Here is a 20,438-nt window from a genome sequence, read left to right as displayed (position 1 = left end):
TTTTTTAATTTACTTTTAGGGACCTGATGCCAAGAATTGAATGTCCTACGATTTTCCAAATTCAGATTAGCTGCTATAATTTTCTTAAATTCAATGATAGTGCAAGCCAAGTCTAAAAACCTGTTTCTCTGGCCCTTAACACACACGACTCTGATTGTTTCTCCTGTAAATAAACACAAGCATAAATAAAGGTTGGAAATAGAAGTGTCTCACTGTGACAACTGACTTTTCAATGTTCTCAAGGGTCACAGGTTCTTGAGCATCAGTCCTTGGCAGTAGTGGGATGAAGGAAGGATGGAACAGAATGCCAGACCATTTTGTTGCCATTCCCACTTACTTGTAGCAGATTTCTAGGTCTGTGATTAACCCATCCCACAATTCCTTTATTTTTCTTTCCTCCTAGCCCTGACAGATTTCTCCCTAAAATCCAGGCAGCATCTCTGGCAAGAGTCTCCCACAGCTTCACCAAAGCCCACAGGAAGCTAAGGGCCCATAGGGAGCAAAGTGTCATTGCTCTCCATCCTCCCCATCTCCCCGTTCCCTTTTGAAGGGCATTCAGGTCCCTACAGAACTGCCCCAAACTCTTAAATAAAGGGGAAGTTTCTGACCAAAAACTTTAGTTTATCCACAACCACTGCCCCCAATCACCATCTTCACCAAAGAAAATGAACAAATGTTTTATAACTAGGTTTTGGATGTCTAAGCATAAAATTTTATACCTTGGACTGAACAGCTGTAAGATAGGAGCTAATTTTGGTCTCTTTCAAGCACGAAAAAATTGGATCTGCTTTTCTAAGACGAGAACTGCTGTTGACGGACAAGGCTCCATCCTAGGATGACTCTATGTGCTTTTCAGTAGCAGGGCATTACATCATCACACACTCAGTCAAACATAGTAGCTCAGCTTCCTCAGACACGGATTCCCAAATCTCATTTTCTTTCTGTGATGTCCCAGGAGTTCCTTACTTATCACGAGTACTATGAATTTGTCAAAAATTTCTTAAAACAAGATTTTAAAAAAAAAGCTTTGCCTATCTTTGAGAGCAAAGTGTTACAAAATCTCCTCACCAGACAGCATTACAATTATGTAAAAGTTGGAAAGAGACACTCTGAGTAGGGCCCACCAGATATGTTGGACATATGATTTCCCCAGTGTGTGTTTAAGAACAGAGAGGGAAGGGAAAGATATCACTGTACTAAGTAATGAATATTTAATGGAAGCCAAGTCCAGGCTGGAATTGGAATAGGGACTACAGCTGGTGAACTAGGAAATAAAAGACCATGCTATAAACTCACTATGTTATCTGGAATAAAATGGCTAATCAAAACATGACTGTTAAATGGATAAATGAATAACCTTAGACAAGTCACTTAACCACATGGGCCTACTTTCTCACTGTGCAATTAAGACGGATTGAACTAAAAACGTTCAGCACCTCTTCCACCTCTAATGAAGAAGAATGGAAGAATCCTCTCTGATGCAAGTCTCAATGGTAACTCAGGCAACTTCAGTTAGAAGCATCAAATTTAAAACTGTATAAGCAAGACAAGCTAAAGAAAGAAAAAGAAAGACTGGGGGCCCGGAATCATATTATTATAGAAGTTAAAGAATTGAGTGGGTGTTCTAAACAGGTTTGCAATTTAAATCAAATCAATCAAAAAGCACCTATCAGCATATGGCCCTATATGAAGTTCCAGGTAGATAATTTGAAACAGAAGTTTCCCAGTTAGTATTGATTAATTATGTGTTTATTGAGTGCTTACTATGTGCCCAGCGTTGTGCTAGAGTCTGAAAAATACCAAAGGACTCAATGGGGTCCTTCTTCAAGGCACTTACAGTACAAATGGAGACTAGCAGCACTCACGAATAATCAGAGACTAACACAAATACTACCACACAGTTTCCCATACCATTACATATTGCCTTGGATGTTCCATAGCATCTCAGAAAAGACAGGGCTTTAAGAGGGCTGGAACTGTCCTGGGAACTCATGGTTAGTAGGTCATCTCTGGGTAGTAGAAGTCTATGGAGCATAGGCAGTATTTGCCTTTTAGAAGAGAATTTTCAGAGACAGTTATTTGTTTCCCTAGAAACTCTCTGAGGTTCTTGATTCTCATTCCTTCATAAAATAGAGCCCAGTGATGCTTATCTACAGAATGAAGGCCCCCGTCCACATTTTCAAAAACATGAATACACTGTTATTTTCCATTCTCAATTGTTTCTTAGATATGATGATTGGAAAATAAAATTCATGTTATATTTTATATTTTTTAAAAAACATCCAGGTTATATTTTAAACCTCCAGAGTTGTTCACTCCATGTCAGAGGTAGCTACAGTACAATACCCTTAAAATAATAATTTCTGAGTCAAGATCAACAGTCTAGATAAAAATAAATTTTAACCCTTCATAAAATGCATTTGTAAATCATAGTTATATTACATATTCAGATAACCAGACCAATAATTTCAAGTTGAACAATAAGCTATTAATCAGAATGTATAATCAAGTTACCTAAGCCAAGAAGAAATACATAGCGGGTTATTGCAATCAAATCAGATCACTCATTCAGAAATACAATCATTCCCTTGAAGATCAGAAAACACCTCTTTGTTTTCAAGTGCTTTTATTCTTAGCAATTTGTGACTTCCTATCTTCAAAAAAATAACCATTAGGAGCTCATTTGGATGACCCAGAAAGATTCTTTTCCTGTCAGATGCCTTTATGTGTAGTATTTTAACAAAGGACATTGCAGTAAATCAGGAATATAAATGATAAATTTACACATAAACAAGGAAGTTAAACATGAAAACTTAGAAACTTGCACTGAGCCAGTTACATCTCACTGGAGAACATGGTGTGAATCACAGGGTCAAACCAACAGATCTATTCCTATCCAAAAAAAAAATAACCACAAATCCCTAAAAGGCAGATACTAACTATGGAGTTCAGAGTGTCACCCACTATCTCCGACCTATTTATGCTTTTATAAAATGGATACTATAATACTAAGTTCACACAGAAAGTTGAATTTAGCTTAGAGTGAGTTCCATTTTCAACTCATGGATAAGGTACTCTAAAAAATTCAGTAGCAATAATAAAATAGATTCTTAATTTATATTTTACATATTATTTAATCTATCCTTTCAATTGAAAAAGCAAATGTAGCCTTTATTTTTATGTCCATTTTGTGGATAAGGAAATTGAGGCTAAGAGAAATTGAAAACTAACATGGACTAGAAGGTAGGTCTCCTGCCTCCTGATCTCCCCACGATCATACTAGGTTCAACCCTGGCCATGGCCATAACAGCCAGTAATTCCATAAAACCAGTTGCCATTGAGTCGATTCTGACCAATGACAACCCAATGCGTGTCAGTAGAACTGAGCTCATAGGGTTTTCAATTTTTGAGTTCCAATTTTCTTAAATTAGATGCACAGTGCCATTTCCATAAAACTAATTTTTCAGAAGCAGATTGCCAGGCCTTTCTTCCAAGGCACCTTTGCCTTACTCCGACAACTGACCTTTCAGTTAGCAGCCCAGCACATTAACTGTTTGCACCACCCAGGGACTACAGTAATTCTGTAGCACCTGTCAAATATTTTGACCATTCTTACAACTAAAATGTCTTAAACACATTGATCCTGCCCAAGTCACTATTCTGGTACCTAATTTCATTAATATTTATAGCACAGGACATGCACATTTAACTAGAGGTACTATAAAGTTCCTTTTAACTCCAACATTTAATGGATGGATTAGTTGTGCAGCTTAGAGACCACCAGGTCTAACAATAGCAAATCGACCAAAATAAATTGATTTGGTTTTCAAGCAAAGAAAATGCCTTACATTACAATGTACTTTAATTTTAATGAACAGTTAATATCAAAATTAGACATTACTAAACAATCTTCCAGGTGATCTGCATCTCCACTTAACATATACTTTTTGAGGAGTTGACCATTATTACAGTGAACAAAGTACATTTACTCCTGGAGATCTGCTACTCACCAAGAGTGAAATCTTGGAAAGTCTCCTCAGTTCACTGGGCCTCGGTTTCCTTATCTTTACATGGCGGGGCGGGGGGGAGCTACGAAAGCTTCCAGCTCAAAAAATTATATCTATATTTTTATGATAAAACAGAATCAAATTATTCTGTTTATAGTAATAGTATTAACTTTGAACAGTAAGAAGAGTATGAGCCCACAAGAACTATCCCAACTGAAGAGTTAATTTAAAAAAAAAAAACACAAAACCTGTTGCTGTCGACTCAATTCCAACTCATAGTGACCCTACAGAGAGAGCAGAACTGCCTCACAGGGTTTCCAAGGAGTGGCTGGTGGATTCAAACTGCCGACCTTTTGGTTAGCAGCTAAGCTCTTAACCACTGTGCCACCAGGGCTCCAAAGAGTTAATGGTGTCAGGCACTATGCTAAGACTTACACACACAACATCATTTAATACAACACACCTAACAGTTACTATTATTAAATCCATTTTATATGTTATTGATGTTATAGTCCAGATTACATCAATTCTGCCTCCTAAGGATTTTGCAAGCATATGGGACTACATTTAATTTCATTTTTATTTTACCAAAAATTTCTGCTTTCTATAAACCAGGTTATATGCTAATGTGAAGATGAATAAAACGGGTTCTTGCCCTAAAGGAGCTCACAGTCTGGTAGGAAGGACAGACAAACTGTTAAAGCAGACTGACCGCGAGAGCTGCTCCAGCAAATGCAGAAGCTTAGACAAGCAAGTCAATAATGAGAGAATTAAGAAGACTTTACAGGATGACATTTGAATATGGACTTGAAAAATAAGTTTAATACCAATAAGAAATTATGGGGAAAGAATTTCAGGTAGTGGGAACAGCATGAGTAAGCACTTGGAACTTTCAGGAAATTACAAGCAAACTGCTATGGCCAGATCTGGGATACATGAGGAAAGAGAAGAGAAATGAGGGAGGAAAGCCATGTTCACTTCACCTGAATGACTATTTATTGAACATTTACTACGTGACAGTCACCCTTCTAGACTTTTGAGATACACCAGGAAACAAAAATCTCTGCCCACGTGGAGTTTACATTTTAGAAGAATCTTTGATGCCATAATATGAAGCTTAGGCTATGTTCTCTATATACCAAAATTTGCTTTTAAAGCAAGGTAATGATAATTCCGTCTTCCCTTCCAGACCATGAATTCCACAAGTTGAGTTTAATGCTTTGCCGTTACATGATGAACTTTAACCTGGTTTAAATGTTGGTAATGGGTGATGGAAGGCTACTACAAAATCATGTAAGCAGTGTAGAATTTTCTGAAATTGGATGCACAGTGCCACTTCCATAAGACTGGACCTTGGTTGCCATAGTTTCACCCCCCCAAAATAAAATAGTTTGAAACAATAAAGAAAGCCCTAACCCAGATGATAATCAAACACTTCATCACTCTTGTTTACTCTGACAAAGATGTACACAAATACATTAAGTGGTATTTCCTACCTGGTGCTGGTAGAGCAGCCACTCACTCCTTGGTCTACTTCCTGGAGCCCAAAGTCTCTAGAACCCATGACTCTCACACAGCCATGTCAGGGCTCCCATTCATACCAAGGCAGGCGTCAGAAGCTTATAACCCAGGCAGCACTCCCTCTACCAGGCTCAGGTAAACTCCTGTTTCCAGAGTACCTCTGCAGTGGAAATTGGTTCTAGGCTGTCAGATTTTACCAGGTAGCTTAAAGAAAGTTGGTGATGAAACTTTTCATAGAATAATTCTAAATATGGCAGAAGCAGAGCATTTGGCACTAACCTGAGTACAGACTGAGCCCAAATTTGATACCCAGTCCAGAGCTTCAAGGGAATGAATTATAACCCAGGTTGGATTAAACTAAACTTATAATGATAGCAAACACTCAAACAAGCCTGGTAGGTGACTTTAACACTGGAATGGAGTCTTTGGGCTCTCCATGCCCTTCAAGTTCTATTTGGGAGAAAGGGGGAGGTAATCTGAAGCCTGCAATTCCTGTGCCAATAAACCAATTAAGGAGACTAAGAGCACATATCTCTCCAGCTGCCTAGAGCACTCTCCACCCGACAACCAGCACCTCTCTCCGTGATACGTAGAATCACAGTCAAGGACTCAAAGTCATTCTCTGAGATCTAAGTCTTTTAAAGAGGCTTTGCAAAAAAGTAAGCGTGGTAATTTTTATGTTTATTTCTTGTTGAGCAGACAAAGTCTCAATGTCATTACAGTTTCAACCTCTAGTGCTCCAGTATGCTTTGAAAGCACGATACTAGGCACTTCGTATCCCTTACACCATTTTCACAGAAACCCTATGAAGCAGGCATTGTTGCTGCCATTTTACAAAGGAGAAAACTGAGGCTTGGCAAGATTAAGAGACTCTTCTAACATTATAAAACTAAAAGATGTCAGGGCAGGACTGTAGTTAGTTTGACTTCGGAGGCAATGCTCTTTCCACTATACACCGAGGCCCAGTTTGCAGAACTAGAACTGCAGGTCTGTGAGCTTTGAAAGTAAGAACACAGAGCTTATGTTCAGCCAACTCAGACAGCTCTGTGGGCATTAATCCATTGTCAGTTCTCTTGGGAGAGGAGAAAATTCAAACCAAGGTCAGACAGGAGTTCCCCTTTCTCATTTCCAGTGCAGTTGTGTTCAGGAATATATTAAGTCTCTTCACAAAATTAAAATGAGTTACTAAGTAAGAACAAGTGTAAAAGGCCCTCTTTCATTGTGTCTTACTTCCCATCCCTAGTTCCACCTGGGTAAAAGGTCCAAATGTGGCAGATTACTGAAGATTACTGTCAATGTCAAATCGATCTCTTGTTTTAACCTAGACCAATCAGCAAAACAACATTAGAGGGTACATGCAAGATGTTTAGGCTTTGAGAAATATGTAATGACAGCACTGAAAAATAGGAAAAGGCAGCTGAAATGGTTCCTACTTATGCAAGATTTGTTTCATTTAGGCTTAACTCAGGCCAGTGTTCAGGCCCCAAAAGTTTTCAATAGTCTCAAATGGGTATCTATGCTTGAGGAGAATTCATCCAGTAGTAATGTATGTGAAAGCACTTTGTAAACAGTAAGGAGTCAAATAAACTTGTAAGATTAAATGCCGATAATGGAACTTATCAGGAAGACCCAGAAAAATAAAGGACAAATATATGAGCCCAGAATTTTCTAGAGCAGCCCTAATTTCAAATATTCTATCTCATGCTCCCTATAAAATTAATATTTGTGAGACCAAATTTTTGATTCAGAAAATATTCCTGATGAAAGTACAGATAGTACATTAATGAAATAATCAAAAATTGGCCACAAGCCACAGAGCAAATTCCGATATAAAGAGGTCCTCCAAAAGCTGATTCTGATGGACTGGGTGGTCTTCAAGATTTAGCAGTCAATTTTAAGCCAACAGCTGTCAACACAGGCCCCTCCCTGAGGCTCATGGCATTTTTTCTGGGTGAAGTGACACATTAGCTCATCACCAGGCCAGGGCTTGTTTGCTCTTTGAAATCACAACTGCTTCTAACTTCCCACTTTCCCCACCTTGCCCACCCCAGCCACAGCCATAGCACCATTATACATCTGGCATAATGGTCTTTTAGATTCAGTAAAGTGAAAAAGTGCCTTTCCCCAAAGGCTCTAGAAGCACTCGCCCTCTACTTTACTAGAAGGTTCGCAGTGGGCACGAATAAATAAATTCATAATAATGTGTTCAAGCAGAAGAACTAATCAGCCAATTTCTAAGCATCAAGTATAATTTAACTATAACTTCCAGAAACAGTGCCCCTGGAGGTGGCAATTTCAAACGTGTAGGTAGGATAGATATTTGAGCATAGCCAGGAACATGCAATACCTTTCAAATTACTCAGGAGACCACTAGCTATACTAAGTTTAAGATTCACCCAACCCATCATGCCAAATACCGAGAACCATCCTGTTTGATAAATACAAGACCTACTTGGCCGGCAGCTATATAACAACCTCTCCAGTAATCTTATGAATTCATTTATTTAATCAATCATTTATTTTTTTTTTCAGTAAATAATTATTGATTATCTAGCCTGGGCCTGGCAATGTGCTGGGTACTATGAGAAGCACACAAAAGATTAGGATATGATCTATGTCCTTGGAATCTGACAAAATTTCTTAGTGGGGCAGGACCAAAAAAAAAAAAAAACCACCCATTGCCGTTGAGTCGATTCTAACTCATAGCGACCCTATAGGACAGAGTAGAACTGCCCCATACGGTTTCCAAGGAGTGCCTGGTGGATTTGAACTGCTGACCTCTTGGTTTAGCAGCTGTAGCTCTTAACCACTATGCCACCACCAGCAGGGCAGGACAGCTCCATAAATAAATCTAATAAAAGTAGGAGAGTCAAGACCCACCATGGCACATTCCACACTGGCGACTGGGATCCAAAGACTGAGTTCTATCACTCACCTCTTGTCTTTCCAACTGTCTAACCTTGAACAGATCAACCTCTGTGCGCCTTATTTTTATCATTTGTAAAACAAAGATATCATTAGCAACTGTTGTTAGTTACCGTCAAGTTGACTTCAACTCATGGTGACTCCATGAGTGCAGAGTAGAACTGTGCTCCATAGGGTTTTCATGGCTGTGACCTTTCAGAAGCAGATTGCCAGACCTGTCTTCTGAGGTGCCGTTGGGTGGGTTTGAACCACTAACCTTCAGCTAGTAGTCGAGTGCTTAACAATTTGCACCACCCAGGGACTTTAATTAGCAACTACTTCATTTAATTTTTATGAACACTGTACGAAGTGTGGCGCCCTGGTGGCATAGTGGTTAAGAGCTCAGCTGCTAACTGAAAGGTCAGCAGTTCAAATTCACCAGGCACTCCTTGGAAACCCTGTGGGGGCAGTTCTACTCTGTCTTATAGTGTTGCTATGAGTCAGAATCAACTTGATAGCACCTAACAACAATAAACAACATCTGAAGTGTGTATTTGCTTTTCCCTTATCAACAGTAAAAATGAATGCTAATTTTCATGTACTATTATCTAGGTAAAGTATCAACAAAACACTATTGAGTATAGAGAAAAGGGGAATCTCTTTCAGCCCAGGAGTCTTTCTAAATCAAATGAAGGGGTGTCTGAGATTCTAAGGCAGACATGAGGGAAGGAGAAGGATCTTCAAAGTAAATGGAATTTTGAGGCAGGGACATGGCAGCAAAATCTACCAGACATGTTCAAAGAAGAGCAAGTAATCCAGACCACATCTGTGCTATTCCTCTTGTATCCCTAGCATCTGGAGCAGTGTCTTGCACCTACTATGCGCTCAGTAAAATATTGTTGAATGAATGAATAAATGAGGGGGTGAATGAATGAATAAAATGCTGTATGATTAACGAAGTAGGAGAAAGGACATGGCTAGAGAAGAGCTGAAAGAGTAGGCTGGAGCCAGATGAAGAATCTTGAATGCTCTTCTTCTGATCTTCTTCAAGGAGACCAATATTATTCCTAGTAATGAGGTGTCTTAACTGAATGTCATGTTTCTAATGAAATTCCAACATGGTTACCTCCTCAGCTACCGGAATCCTACCAGCTTCTCCTTGCATGACCATGAGTCACATGAAACTGGCCAGCAGGGCCCAATCAGAAATTTTTCAGGGGCTTCAAGCTGCTCATGCCTGTTTGTTCAGTGAGTAACAGTCACAGTCAAGCATCTAGAAAATACTCAGATACTAACTCTAACTCTCCTCCACATGAACCTAAAAAGGGAAGGTGCCAGCCGGTTGGTCATGAGGATAAAATGGGGGAACCATCAAGCCCTTCTACAAATGCTAGCACTAGTGATGCTGAGGGAGAGACAGAGAGGTAGCGATACCTCCTACTTCTGGAACAGAATGACTCCTGCACAGACAGCCTCTGCACTCACCCCCACCCATCACCAGTCCCTGCTGTCTGTGGTGAGGCATTCCATGTGAGCAGGGGCAGATTAGCCAGTAAACAAGGTGCACAAGGGCTTACATTAAGCAAAGTATGCACGGGTTTACTTGTGTTTACTTACTAACCTGTAGTGCACAATTTCACATGGGTTTCACCACATCAGATATGAAACTGTGCACTACAGATTTGTAAATAAGCACAAGTAATCTGTCCCTGTATGTAGGGACAGTGTGTGGTAGGGGAAAGAGTACAGTCCTTCCTTGGAATCACACCAACCCAGATGTGTGACTTTGGGCAAATGACTCAACCTCTCTGAGCCAATATCCTCATCGAAACAAGGATAATAAAGAGATACCGATGGCATGCAGTAGGATACATTCAATTTTAGGTTCTTCCACCACTTGAAAACGCAGGTGACCGCAAAAATTAGATCTTTTCCTAATCACGTCTCTGTCTATATCTGAGAGGGGGACAGAAAGCTTGTGTCCTTTCAAATGGAGAAAAGCAAATCCCAATAAAGAAAATTTTAAATGTTGAACAGGAAAAGATCACCTGATGAAGAAAATAATTCAGGGCCTGGAAACAAAAACTATTAAAATCAAATGATATTAGAAGGTAGAAGGGTAGAAGGGCAGAGGGAGGGAAAACAGAGAAAATGCTGAATAAGAAAGCCCGTTTTTGTGTGGGTCTACTTAAGTGACACTCTCCTGGTCCAGGACAGCTGCCACACTATCTAAGAAGGAAAAGGCTAGAATCTGAAAGAAGAGGTACCAGGGCAACTCACTGAGGAAAGATGTATGCTGGGTTTTCATTAAGTAAAAGGGGCCAGGGAAGCAAACTCTAGCCTTGAACAGAGAAGCAGAGAGACCAACCAGAGCTGAAGAAGCAGCCCAACAGCACAGCCCCATGACAGGTAAGAGAGAAAGAGCCGAGAGGCTGCGAGGGCTCCAGACTACAGATTGACAACCTTGTCCAGACCACCCAGCCTCTGGCTCAGGATAAGGAAAGTACATGCTGAGGAGTCAAAAACAATCCAGTGCCTAAGCGGGAGTCCCAAGGGGCATGAGAGTTGGGCATTATAACCATACATCTAAGGTAACTGAGACTTAGACAAGGTCAAGTGTCCACCACCACCCACCCAGAAGAAAAGGACCCCAGTCTGTCTTACTCCAAAGCTGGAACTCATTCTACCATCCACACCACCTTGAGAAACCCTAAAATCAAATGCCATGACAACAGACAGGACCCCGCTTTGGGGGCACAGGCAAAGCACTAAGAATGAAACAAATCCATTGGATGAATAGTACTGTCTTTCCATTTAAAACTCACTAACGCCAGCATGGAGCCCTGGTGGCGCAGTGGTTAAGAGCTCAACCGAATCCACCTGCTGCTCCTTGGAAACCCTATGGGGCAGTTCTACTCTGTCCTATAGGGTCGCTATGAGTCGGAATCGACTCAAGGGCAAACAACAACCCCACCTTAAGATGCTTGCAGAACTTAGAGCCTCGCTCTCACATCCCACATTCCCAGATCCCGCCAGAATCGCCCACCTCCCAAGTCTCTCCTGTCTTCATCTTTTTCCTCTGAAGCCCTCCCCAGAGAGGAATGAGTCAAAGGAGGCTAACCCCAGCATGGATTTTTGATGATGGTCAAGAAGAGGGTGGGGCTAGGCCAGGAATTGCCTAACACTGTCTTCTGTGCAGAAGGGTGGCTTGGGAATCCCAAAGTCAGCATGTTATTCCTAACTCCAGTTCTGACTCCTAGAACCATCCTGACCAGGTCACTTAATTCCACTCGTACCTCAGCCAACACCTTGGCTATAGCACGCCTCTGTTTCTCCCCAGGCCTACCTACCTTGAAGGGGCAGAATGACCCTTGAAGAGACACTGTCCTCCAAGTGTGTCAGCAATTCAGAAACTGACAGCTTCTAAAATAGCTGGTGTGCTGTTGGGTGTCTCTTGCCCTCTGAGGGAATGGTGGTGTCGCCGAGGCAGCAGAATTTCCCTGCCAATGCTTCTCCTGCCCTCCTCCCCATAAGAACCTGTACTGCCTCTCCCATCCCAGCCTAAGAAGACTTTGAGCCTGGGGGCTGTGGCATTTAAGCACTGTCAGAGTTCCCATTTCAGTACCCGTGGTGGTGCCAGTTCAGCATCTGTCATGATGACCCAGCCTGAACTGTATTTAGAAATTTTGGACATGGCACTGTGTCCCGGCCCATCTTAGAGTGACAAGAGATTTCCTGAGCACCTGGGCTTGTGATTCAAGCGCGCCTCCTCCCAGGGAATGAGGGTCATACCGACTTTCTTCTAATGGTCTGTTTCCTTTTCAGGAGGACACTCTTCTGTTGGATCCCTCTTACCAGAGATTCAATCTGCATCAGTGCTGTTATACAGATTTTTTTTTTTTTAATTCATGCTTTTCATAAAGCTTGCAATACATGGCAAAGGAGAGAATAACAGAAAAAAAGTTGATCAGGAATTGAGTTTAGTGCTCTGTGCATGAACTCTTCTTATAAAGATAAATCTCCCTGGAAATAAACCTGGGAGTTCTCAGAATCTACCAGAAATTGCTGATGAATAGAAAGAGCCTGCCTAAGACTCTTCTAGTGGACCAAAAAACAAAACCAAACCCATTGCCATCGAGTCGATTCTGACTCATAGTGACCCTATGGGACAGAGTAGAACTGCCCCATGGGGTTTCCAGGGAGCGCTGGGTGAATTCAAACTGCCGACCTTTTGGTTAGCAGCCGTAGCTCTTAACCACTACGCCACCAGGGTTTCCTTCTAGTGGACAGTGTGTGACAATTCACTTTCCTGGCAGCCTTCATGCCAGTCTTGAAAACAGCCTACTTGAGTCCAAAAAATTATAAGTCAATCCTGGCTAGTGGTAAAAATAAATAAATAAACAAACGAAACTCCTTTATTTAAACTGTGATGTAATCCTCCCCCAGATAGGCAGACTGATAACTGTATAAAACTAATTGTGTGGGCTGCCAGTATTGAAGGTTACTGCACACAAAGTGGGTCTAGGCACTCAACTCTGCTGGACCATAGAAGAAGGAAAGGCATTTTCTATAATTGACCCCCAACTCTCTGGCCCAATGTCCCTGACTAGAGTCCCTTGGAGACACCCTGTCATTTAAAAGGCATCACTGTTTGGCTTCTCCCCACTTCTGGGCAAGGACCCAGAACTCAGAGAATGTGGTTTTAGGATCATGGCATCTAATCCATTCTAGGATTATTTTCCCCCCTACAGCTCAGATGGGTGTGTTAATCATCACCTCCCTTTGTTCTGTAATAAATTCAACCCTGGCTAATTCCAGGCCTCTATGCATCACTGGAGTTTAAAGATGGAGTTTTGACAGGTCAGATATTTAGAATCAATGGACCACCAACCAGTCAAAAATCTTAAGTAGTTTTAGGAACATGTGGAAGTAATTTTTTCCAAGAATTCACAAGTCTGGAGGATGAGATCTTATTGATGGCGTATGGGCTGTTGTATATATTAAAGTACTGCCTTATATACCATCTTCTACATATAATCAAAACTGATTTAACAGTGAAGGCAGATTTTCCTCATTACGCCAAGTATTACACAAGCGCTATCAGATACAAATTACAATGAAGTACACACTATTTAGCATGTTTAAAAAAAAAAAAAGGACCAATAAAAAAACTAAAGTTATAAGTAAATGTGCAATGACCACATATCTAAAATACAAATGTTATAGGCTAGGGAATTTCATAAAAATCAGTATATTTTCTGTGACACTGGCTATTCATCTACGTTTTAACTAAAATCATTTCAAATGCATGCAGTAAATCTTTTTGTAAAGAAAAAATACTCCATAAAATATTAATTTCTAATCTATTAAGAAAACATTCTGCATCCCACTTTGAAGAGTGGCATCTGGGGTCTTAAATGCTAGCAAGCAGCCATCTAAGATGCATCAATTGGTCTCAACCCACCCGGATCAAAGGAGAATGAAGAACACCAAGGACACAAGGTGATTACGTCCCCAAGAGACAGAAAAAGCCACATGAACCAGAGACTGCATCATCCTGAGACCAGAAGAACTAGATGGTGCCTGGCTACAACCGATGACTGCCCTGACAGGGAACACAACAGAGAACCCCTGAGGGAGCAGGAGAGCAGTGGGATGCAGACCCCAAATTCTCATAAGACCAGACTTAATGGTCTGACTGAGACTAGAAGGACCTCGGTGGTCATGGCCCCCAGACCTTCTGTTGGCCCAGGACAGGAACCATTCCCGAAGCCAACTCTTCAGACATGGATTAGACTGGACAATGGGTTGGAGAGGGATGCTGGTAAGGACTGAGCTTCTTGGATCAGGTGGACACTTGAGAGTATGTTGGCATCTCCTGCCTAAAGGGGAGATGAGAGGGTGGAGGGGGTTAGAAGCTAGCGAAATGGACACGAAAAGAGAGAGTGGAGGGAGAGAGCGGGCTGTCTCATTAGGGGAAGAGTAATTGGCAGTGTGTAGCAAGGTGTATATGGGTTTTTGTGAGAGAGACTGACTTGATTTGCAAACTTTCACTTAAAGCACAATAAAATTATTTTTAAAAAATTAATTTCTACTTCTTTTAACGAAGAGGTTATTAACCCAAAGTCAGCGAATGGTCTTTAACAAAACCAAACCCATTCCCAGGGTTCTAGATGTCTGTAAATCAGTTGAAATTAGAAGCCAAATTTATGAGAGTTTGCATTTATCTGGGGAAAGGATAAATGGTATTCACGGAATTCTCAAAGGAGTCTGTGATTCTGAAAGGCCAGGGACCACTGGCTTAATAAGTGTTCTTCAAGTGAGGAACACTTCCATTTTTCCAAGCTCTCTTCCACTGTAATGTATAGCATTTTCTCCTAGCCATCCATACATTTCCATTGGGAGAAACACTCAAAAGAATAAGATGGAGAATACTAGCAGTGCATCTTAATGAAAACATATTCTCTGTCTCCCTTCAGAAGAAAAAGTGGCTGCGTTTCTATGTGTAAAACCAGTTACTAATTGCTATCAAGTCGATTCTGACTGATGATGACCCCACGTGAGTCAGAGTAGAACTGTACTCTATAGGGTTTTCGATGGCTGATATTTCTGAAGTAGATCACCAGGCCTTTCTTCCAAGGCAACTTCGGGTGGATTTGAAGCCACTGCCAGCCTTTCAGCTGGTAGCTGAGCAGTTAACCACTTTAATGTAGTGAGGAGAAATGGTCATGTGGGACTACTCCACGTTCTCTGCATGCTTCCTTACTTCCTATTTGTCTTTATTTTAACCACATGTACATGTAAAGCAGAATTGATTTTCTGTTTTGTTTTGTTTTTTTGTTATAATCTACATCAAATCTTTCTAGGAAGTAGGTGGGTCATATATTATCTTTTAGCACCTTTAAAAAAATAAATAAAGGAAAATGGGGCTTTTCCTTTGGCCTTGCTGCTTTTAATCTCATACTCTTTCACTGTCCTTCCCCGTTTCTCAGAAAAATATCAGTGGCACAGGAACCCAGGCTCACCAGGCTGCCTGCCCTTATGTCTGCCTAAACTACAGTGAGTTTGCTATCATGGGACATGGGTTCCAGTTCAGCTGCTTCTGTTCCTCACCAGGAATGTGCTCTTGGTCCGTGGTCCCCATACCTGAAAAGAACCACCCCATCCTGCCCCCAGCCTCCTCCAGGGCAGTGCTGTGTCTAGCGCTATTGCCAGAAGCAGCTCCCCAGGGAATGCCGGACACAGTGAGGCAGGGATGCTACCTGGGCTGGGCTACCAAGGCTTTCCTAAAGGCCACAGCAACAGATCCTGCCCAGGAAGGGAACATTTTGGTGAGCTCAGTTTGTTTGCTACCGAGAACCTCCTTGCCCTCATATCTTTGTCTATTTTTACCACACTATGACATCGAAGGCTCTTTGCTGTCATTAAAGTAAATGATAAACAGAGTAAACTCTGTGTTATCTGTCGTTCTGTGGGGAAAGGAGCCCTGGATTCAGAATTGGAAGGCAGGAGTTTGAGTCCTGGGTCTGACTCTTGGGAGCTATAGGACCTTGAGGAAGCCACCTAACCCTGAGGAGTCTCCGATTCAGGGGTGTAGCTACAGAAAATAGCTCCTATGGCAAGCACTGAAATTGCGCCCCTGTCCAAACATCTGACACTTGTCTTTTAGATAACTTCAGCATAACATCAGCTCAAAAATACAAGTTAAGCTCGTTAATCTTTTACCTAACACATTACGACACTACATGAAAATTACAACTGCACCTTCCTTGCTTGCACTGATGAAAATCGGTCTATGATTTGATCAAAGTCATTTGTTTTTTTTTTTCAGTTTCTTCTCTTTCTACACTCAGCAGAGCAAGATTACACAGCCTGCCTTGACCCATGGAGGCTCTCAAATATGAATGTATTAGTTTTAACTTGCTGAATGATCTCTCACAACTGGCGATGAAAACTGCTTGGGTTACTGTATTTTCACACAAATAACGCACGCCTTCTATGTTTGTCAACTGTGCCTTCCCACCTCAAGGTATTTTTGTAAGCACTGCTACGCCAATTTTTTTACATGTTGCTGTAACAGAAACTGCTCAGTGGCTTTCCCTTCAAGTGGTGCCCAGGGAATGTGCCATACCTGCCATGCCTTAGATACGCCTCCGGTCTCAGTAGAGGCAACTGTGAAAAGCGGACAAGGAGTCCTAGCCACCCAACTCAATGAGTCATCAGCAGGGTAAAATAGTGCAGTTGCAAGTGCTTTGTAAGCTACAAAGTGCCTTAGAAATCTAAGTCATCAGCACTACGTGTAATCATTTAACCCACAGCGATTTCTCACTGTGCTCTAAACACCATGCTAAATCCTTACTTACTTTACAGGGCCTATTAAAGATGAGGAAACCGAGAGAGAAGCAAAGTGGTGAAGTGAAAAGAACTGTTTGCTGAAAGCCAGAGTCTCTCTTCTCACTCATCGTGCCTCGCGGCCCCCCGTGTTGTGCACTTACTTTATGCTTGCTGAGCAGCTACTGCTTCATCTTTAAAGTTGAGATGATAATCCCTAGCTCCCACAAAGCTAAGGTCTGGATAAAATGATCTCCCCAGCATCTTGCTCCATGACCTATGATCCTGCGAGATGTAACCAAGGTCACAGGGTAGCTAGTGGTGAAGTGGGGACTAGAAGACAGACCCATTGACCAATGTACCCCATCATATCATCGTCCTGTGGCCTTCAAACCACAGGATGTGGCCATCTCCCCAGTGGTGAACCTGCTCTTTGGTATATGATCCTGAATTATCAGTGAAAAATCACGGAGCCATTAGGCTCACTCCCGTGCTAAGTGTATTTTATTATATTCTGATTCTCTGCCTATCTACGTATAATACATGTAGCAACTCCCCACTGATCAAGCAAAATATTCCATCCCCCAGTGCAGGTGGGCAGGTTTCTTCGTTTAGTGGTTAGATGACTGCACACACTCCAGGGGAGCTGCTATATCATAGACTGTCTTACATGGAGGTTACCAGGCTGCAAGATGTAGTCCCTTGGGTGGCACAAACAGTAAACACACTCAGCTGCTAACTGAAAGGCTGGAGGTTCAAGTCCACCCACAGATGCCTCAGAAAAAAGCCCTGGTAAGAATGAAGTAAACTAAAGATGCAAGGGAAAGATTAGTCCAAAGGACCAATGGACCACAACTACCACAGCCTCCACCAGACTGAGCCCAGTACAACTAGATGGTGCCTGGCTACCACCACCGCTTGCTCTGATAGGGATCACAGTAGACGGTCCTAGGTAGAGCTGGAGAAAAATGTAGAACAAAATACTAACTCACAGAAAAAAAAAAAAAAACACACTTACTGGCCTGACAGAGACTAGAGAAACCCTGGGAGTTTGGCCCCCAGATACCCTTTTAGGTCAGTAACAAAGTCACTCCTGAATTTCATCCTTCAGCCAAAGATTAGACAGGCCCATAAAACAAAATGAGACTAAAGAGGCACACCAACCCAGGGGCAAGGACTAGAAGGCAGGCGGGGACAAGAAAGCTGGTAACAGGGAACCCAAGGTCAAGAAAGGGAGAGCGTTGACATGTTGTGGGGTTGATAAACAATGTCACAAAACAATACGTGTACTAATTGTTTAATGAAAAGCTAGTTTGTTCTGTAAACCTTCATCTAAAGTACAATAATAAATGAAAAGAAAAAAAAAGAAGAAGAAAGCCTTGGTAATCTACTTCTGAAAAATAGGCCGTTGAAAACCCTATGAAGCACAGTTCTACTCTGACACAACACAAGGTCACCATGAATCAGAGTTAACTTGGCAGCAACTGGGTTTTTTGTTCTTGTTGCTATTGTTTTTTAGGCTGCAAGACAGTTACTATAGCCAAATTGTTCTCATCATTATCATCGACAAACTTTGTGCAATCCAATGGCAAAATGTTTTGTATACTGGCTCCGTGGGATTCCAGACCTACAGCAGAGGGGCCCTCTGCTTCCTTGGTGTAAAACAAAAGCCAGTCAGGGAAGCCTGGGGTTTTCTACAACCAAGGCACACAACAACAACAACCAGCTTCTCTAAGACCCAATGTTCCTGTCTCTTTTCTTCTCTGGGCCTCAGTGTAGCTCTCCCCTCAAAGCACTCTTCACTTCTCATTGTCCCCCACAGGGCCACTATTGTGGCAAGACTCAACAATGTTTACAACTTGCTTTAAGCAGCACAAGGGGATGTCTAATGAAGGACGTTGCCCTTGATTCTCATTTCTCCAATGGACCTTCTGAAACATGCTGCATGTTCCCTCACAGGAAATGACTTTCCTTCCCTGAAGAAAGAACATATGGTGGCTTAGGCTGGGATTACATATCTGGATTCAGCTCTCACAAATCTATTTATCCCTAAAGATAGATGTTCTACTAACACAGTCCTTAGAAGAAAGAATGTGATGTTTCTTGCCATGCTCTTAAACTACCTGTATAAAGACCTCTTTTTTTGTCATTATTTACAATTGGTCCGTGACAAAATACATTCTCTTAGATGGTGCTATGGATTAAGCTGTGCCCCCCACCCACCAAAAATATATGTTGGAATCCTAATCCCTATACCTGTGAGTAAGGAGCCCTAGTGGCTCAGTGGTGGGACCCACCAGCTGTCCACTGGAAAAAGATGTGGCAGTCTGCATCTGTAAAGATTACAGCCTTAAAAACCCTATGGGGTAGTTCTACTCTGTCCTATAGGGTTGCTATGAGTCGAAATCCATTCAAGACAACAAGTAAAAAGGGTAATACCTGTTGGCGTAATCCTGTTTAGAAATAGGGTTTTCTTTGTCACGTTAATGAGGCCCTACCAGTGTAGGGTGTGTCCTAAGCCTAATCACTTCTGATTTATAAAAAGAGCAGATTAGACATAGAGGCAGACACACTGGGGAAGACAGACCCTGTGTGAGGTTTCTCTACAAACCAAAGAACCAAGAAATACCCAGGCTACAAACAAGGAAGGAACTAACATGATTGAGACCCTGATTTGGACTTTTAGCCTCCAGACCTGTGAGAAAATAAATTTCTGTTCTTTCAAGCCACCCACTTGTGGTATTTGTGTTACAGCAGCACTAGGAAACCAAGACAGATGGGGAGGGCAAATGAGTTTCAACATATATGTCAACTCTGATCAGCTGAGACTGGCTGTGGAGAGAACAAGACTGAAGAGTATGAGGGAGGCCCAATCCAAGCTTGGAGGAAACAGTACCAGATTGATCAGCGATGTCTGCCATGAGCGTGAGAGTAGGGAATAGCAACAAACGTATTACATACCTGATATCATGTTCTTTCAAAGGTTTCTAGTAAAATGCTGCCATGCATGAGTTGTCACAATGCCCTTCTTACAGGCTTTAAGGGAATCAAAGGGTATTGTGTCATTTTTCATAATTTATGTTATTCTGTCCAAGTAGTCCAGGTTTCCAGGGGCACCAGATAGGCCACTAATCTCTCTCCTCTAGCAATAAGGTCATCATGTTAGCAAACCTCTCTGCTCTGACACAGTTGTGGTTTTAATGGAGAACTAATGTCTTCATCAGTATCCGTGCTATTTCACACTTCATTTCCTTCCCAACTCTTGGATGAAAACCATCCAGTCCCGGTGATTTACTTTGTGGGAGTTTCTTTCAAGTTGGTTTCCTTCTCTAGGGATGCCACGCAAGCATTTTCAGGGCTCCAGCTGGGGAGCACCCAGCCTTGAAACATCAGTGTGTGATCAAGTCATTCAAGAAAGCCAAGGGCCTTGGCAGGGGCCAAGTGTGGAGGCCCTTAGACGAGGTCTTCCAGTCTGAGGGTAACTGAAGCAGCTGCTACTTTTCCCGCCTCTCTGTCAGTACTGGTTCAGTGGCTCAAGGTGGTCACAACTGCCAGGGCCACAAGAACTAGGAACAGAGGGAAGGAAAACACACACGCTTTGAAATTGTGATCCACAATTCAGGCTGTCTCCAGGTCTCTGAGTTAATCTCATAAAGTCTCACAACGGCCTCAAGG

General features: G+C 41.9%; 1 protein-coding gene across 2 annotated transcripts in view; it reads right to left on the bottom strand.

Annotated features, from left to right (window-relative positions):
* The window catches only part of TBX15 (T-box transcription factor 15), a 141,801-nt gene that overhangs the window by 79,650 nt on the left and 41,713 nt on the right, over nt 1-20,438 (bottom strand). The gene's annotated exons all lie outside the window — the stretch shown is intronic.

This window comes from Elephas maximus, chromosome 3 (assembly GCF_024166365.1).
Source record: "Elephas maximus indicus isolate mEleMax1 chromosome 3, mEleMax1 primary haplotype, whole genome shotgun sequence".
NCBI classification, from domain to species: Eukaryota; Metazoa; Chordata; class Mammalia; order Proboscidea; family Elephantidae; genus Elephas; species Elephas maximus.
The sequence above is the reverse complement of the archived record's forward strand: the minus strand, read 5'-3'. Positions and strand labels throughout refer to the sequence as shown.